The sequence below is a fragment of the Penaeus vannamei genome, chromosome 32 (assembly GCF_042767895.1).
Source record: "Penaeus vannamei isolate JL-2024 chromosome 32, ASM4276789v1, whole genome shotgun sequence".
NCBI lineage: Eukaryota > Metazoa > Arthropoda > Malacostraca > Decapoda > Penaeidae > Penaeus > Penaeus vannamei.
Window position 1 is genome coordinate 29253400 of NC_091580.1, and position 5000 is coordinate 29258399.

Genomic DNA, 5000 nt, shown 5'->3' on the forward strand with positions numbered 1-5000 from the left:
TAAATAGCTTGCATCTTTTAGAAAAGAAAATGGGAGGCATTAGTCAGATCATGTGTACTTCCTTGGAACTGTGGTCTAATATGCAGGCCATGAACGTTCATGTGCAATTTTAATGGACGTGACAATTGCTGTGCTGATTAAAGAGTGAAGTGAAAAGGTTTAGATAAAATTTCAAAAATAAAGCCAAACCAAATGACTCATGGCTAAGATATTCCAGAATTAAACTTGCTCAATGTGAAGTGTTACAGATACAGACAACTTCTGTTCATATTGTTCACTTTTTAAATACTGGATTTACCATGGTGATCATCTAGGTTGCATTGTTTTGATTTTTTTTTTATTTCTTATTAGTTTCCATATTTGATTAGTTATATTTGTGTTATATTAGATAGTGTGAATGATGTTCATACTGGAGAGCATGAAACTTATATAGTCCAGTGTATCTTTCAGAAATGTACTGAAGTCATTATATGATTGCTTTACTAAAATCCAATCAAAAAGACACAGTGGAAATCTCTTTATCATGTGAGTTGGACAAATCAATGACTATTAAGTAAAATTTTGCTGAAAATTTGAGTAAAGAATGAATGTATCTGATGCCCTTCCAGTGCTCTATTTTATGTTATATGCCAGAATTAAGAAATACAATATAAGATTTAAAATGTAATAAGTCATTACATTGAGTCTAGTTTTGATTAGACCAAAAAAATCTATTACTATCAGCATTGAGTGGTATGAACATGATCACCTGAAGTAATGTTTGATCAAACAAAATATACTGTTACTACTTTATGTATTTTGACTTGATTCTCTTCATGGTTATTATACATCCTATAAATCTTTTACTTCAATTTTTTTCAATATTTGTATCTCTGATAAGTCTCTTATGTGCTCATTTTGTAACTGTGATGTAAATTACTCAATTTCAATGCTATCTAATGGTGTTGATGTACCATCAGTTTAACTTCTGAATACACAATTCTCTTCTTTTGCTATGTCAAACTGGCAGTAGAATCCAAAATAAAAGAACTTGTATATTGATACTTTTCGTACTCTGAATATTCCTTTTTGACCAGAATCCTCCCTGAAATTTGTTTCATCAAGGTCCGAGACTGGATATGAATTTTCTACTATTTTTTTTTATAAAAAGTCTGGTAACATTTGAATTTCCTTGGCTATTTTCATTACATCCTAAATACTTCACAATATTATAAACCCTTCAAACCCTTACTCATTGTTGTTAAGGTGGGGGGCTTACGAGATGGAGACAGGCCCAAGGTAGGGGATCACCCCCCTACCTTGGGCCTCAGCCTTCGCCTCAACTAATTTTGCATGGTCTATTCTTCTTCCCCAATCCTTTCCCTTTTTCTTCATCCTCTTCTGTCCATTTCCTAAGGTGTGAGAGCCATGCTGAAAGGATGAAAGGCTGGCTTTGTGTCAGTCATGAATGGCCTCTGGGAGCTGTGGTCATGGTATTCCCTTGATTGATTGGTATTCCCCTTATTGCAACCCTGAAGGGTAAACTGTTTCTTTTCCCCACTTATTTCAGGCGCATCATACCAAATAATGATTTTCTACCCTTATTAGACAGTCAATGATGATTTTCTACCCTTATTAGACAGTCAATGATGATTTTCTACCCTTATTAGACAGTCAGTGATGATTTTCTACCCTTATTAGGAGCATTATGGCTTGCCCCTTCATCATCGCCTATTTAAATTTGATTTCATTGTTTTCCTGACCCCTTGCTTAATGAAACAATTCTTTACCATCTTACTACATAAATTACAGATACAGACCTTGGAAAAAAAATTTATTTTCATATGTTGTAAAGCATATAGAAAAATGACTAACTAAAACTTTTTTACTAATGCAGTCCTTGTTGAAACGAAAAACATCCTCTAAAAATCAGATATTGATACTAATCATCAAGAATCACATAGTTACCTGAACAGCCTATGAATGAATTAAAGCTAGAAAACCAATGCCTTAAAGCACCATTACATGACAGGTAACATGACGTGTTTCTGTCTATAGTAGAATACAAACAAACTAATGGTAAATCCAGACAAATGGGCCTGAGTGAAGTCCAAGAAGCTTATGGCATACCCATTGATCAGGCCTGCTCTATGGACACGCTTAAAGATGAAAAAGGATTAAAAATGAATTTGTGAAAAAAACAATTGTAAAAGTAACTGGCTAGCCAAATCAAAAGAACCCTATGGTACATTCATATGCTTATTCTCACAGCTACGTTTATGCTTTTACAAATATGGCACAGTATTTCATCCAGAGTTAAAAGATACAAGGACAGGGGAAAGGGAGCACAAGACGGGGGAGGATCGGGTAGGTGAGTGGATGGGGTAGACTAAGAGGATTGGTAGGGGAGTGGGAGAGGTAGGGAGACAATAAGACTGGATAAAAGTAAATCCTGTTGGCAGTAGTTAGACAGCAAATGTTGGGTCTCTGCCTGTATGTCTATCTCTGTCTCTATATATACATATCACCTCTAGAGAAAGGAAGAAGAATGAAATCTATAGGTAAATGATATAAATGGATAACTAATAGTTAACAAAAACTAATAATAAACAAATATATCTGCTAGACATCAAAGGGCATATAGCATTATGGTAAGATATTGTGGCAAAAAGGGTAACAATGAGTTAACAATTAGGATAAAATGGGTTACCTTTTAAAGGTTGTACAGCACTGTAGGATAGCTTTAAAAAGGATATAGACGGGAGAAAAACGGAATACAGAAGTGACTTACAAAAGGGGAAGGGTTAAGGGCATAGGGTGATTAGATCAAAGGGAAAATATCTATAAGAAAATGACAAAATAAAGCAGAAGAGAAGAAAGCAAAGAAAAGAGAAGAGAAGAGAAGACATGACAAGAAAAGGGGTAGGGGGGAGAGGGAGAGGGAGAGGGAAAGGGAAAGGTTAAAGGGGAGGGAGAGGGAGAGGGTGATGGGGGGAGGGGAGAGGGAGAGAGAGAAAGAGAATGAATCTGATTCTCTCTCTCCTTACCCCCCTGCTCCCTTTCTCTCCCCTCCTTTCTTCTAACCTTGACCCAATGGATACTATGGTATATATGGGCAATGTGTTAAAACATATGCCAGACTTGTGCATGTAGTGTGGACTTATGCTCAGGAGTGCACCTCTTTTAACCCGAAGCTGCCGGAGGTGGCATATACGCTAATGCCGTGCGCTCTTTGAATTTAGATTATTAAGTCTTTACACACAGATAGCTCCATGAGTACAAAGTCACCAATGAGCCAATTATGAGTCCTACCATCTCACCTGTTTACCCTTTTCTTTGACTTCCAGAATTTTTTTTTCTGCAGTCTTATATAATGATAATAATGTCAGTATTATTATAATGATTATAATGTTTATAATAATAATAATAACGCTTATATTGGTAGTATAAGTAAAAAATATGCTTTTCCAGCAAACTCAAGGAAAATTGAAATCAAGTGAGGTCACAAGGTCTACTAATTGACTCCTCTGTTTGGCCATCGATGCGCAGAAATAATTCACAAAAAAGTACTACAGTGAACAGTGCATTTTCCCAGCGACATTGGGTCAATAAATACTTACTTATATTGTTGAGAAATAATGCTGAAGGGCATTCTTTCAAGCTGGTTCTACAACTGGAAAACTTCGACCTACAAAAAAATAACAAGAAAATGGTAAACTGTGGTTTCCTTTGAGTAAGAGCAACATCCTAAATATAAAGATACATATACAAAAAACAAAGAAAATATGGAAATCAAGAATCAAATTCATTACCCAAGCTAATTTTACAGTATAATAACTTGTGCAGTGTGAATCAGAACACATACAAGATCTGAAACATTAGAAGGGAAAAAAAGAAGAAGAAAAGAAAAAAAAACAGGATGAAATGTACAATATTTTCAAGAATATCTCTTTAATCTCGGTACACCAGATTTTGAGACTTTCCCTTCAGCAGTGCCTTCATATAATTGTGAAAAGAGAAGTCATTTATTCAGTGGGATTTAAGCGTTTGACTGGACATCAATCCGAGTATCTAATAAGGACTTAGGTCCAGTGGAAGGAACTGAGAGAAATGCAGTAAATATAACGATATTGCAGGTCATTTATTTGATAAATAAAGTCTTAAGCTACATACTTATTTTCAAGAGAACACTTGTCAACTGTAATAGATATCTGCTACTCTATGACACAGAAGTCCAAATTCTTAATTAACATTACAAGGAACCACTGGAATATACTTAAGATTGCTGATACTTGTTGATCTTGCAACTGTCAAAATTTACCTTTGATTGCGTTCATCTCCTTTGCTATCTGGGATTCACTATTTAAATGCAGTACATAAGAAATTGGACTTTTTCATAACAAGGCAAAATAGAAATCAATATTTTTATCACAATTACAACCATAACAAAAACAGACACTGATAACACACACAAAAACCAGAAGAACATTAGATTCCTGGCTTAAAGATTTATAATAATCCAGATGATTTTAATGGTACTTTAGGTAAGATGCAAACAGTTTCATTGAATAACATCAATGGAAGCTAACTATGCTGGCGGATTTTCAATGTAGAACAAAATTGGTTGTCGTACATCTGCAGCTGTATTATGTATATACATAAGGATGAGTGTTACTCAGACAAATATGATCCCAAAACAAGAGTGTGCACAACTGGAATACACATTAATGCAGGAGAGTCTAGTGCACATATTGGGAGAACTGTGAGTGCACGTACTATTGTTGGCAAACACAACATGCGGCATGATTGACAATTTCAAGCCGATTCCATTTTTGTCCCCCATTTTCTTTTTTCCGTTTCTTTTGAAAAGGTGATGATGGCAAGGTCAAGATCCAATTTCATTAGCCGAGGTTGTGTCCTTGGCAAATAAGGCTTGATACATTGAATCAGACCACAAACAATGGGGCTCAAGCGTGAAGCAGCAACTGACCAGCATAATACCTAAATCACTGGTACTGTGA

The 5000-nt window shown here is 35.4% G+C and overlaps 1 protein-coding gene across 4 annotated transcripts in view; it reads left to right on the top strand.

The window, feature by feature from the left end:
* Positions 1–1043, top strand: part of LOC113818835 (protein scarlet) — a 52022-nt gene extending 50979 nt beyond the window's left edge. For 3 of the 4 annotated variants that reach the window (XM_070144346.1, XM_027371031.2, XM_070144343.1), the window contains one exon: positions 1–1043. This exon is cut by the window's left edge and continues 198 nt beyond it. The gene's annotated coding sequence lies outside the window, so the exon portion shown is untranslated. The other variant, XM_070144345.1, reaches the window with a different exon arrangement.
* The last annotated feature ends 3957 nt before the right edge of the window (positions 1044–5000 follow it).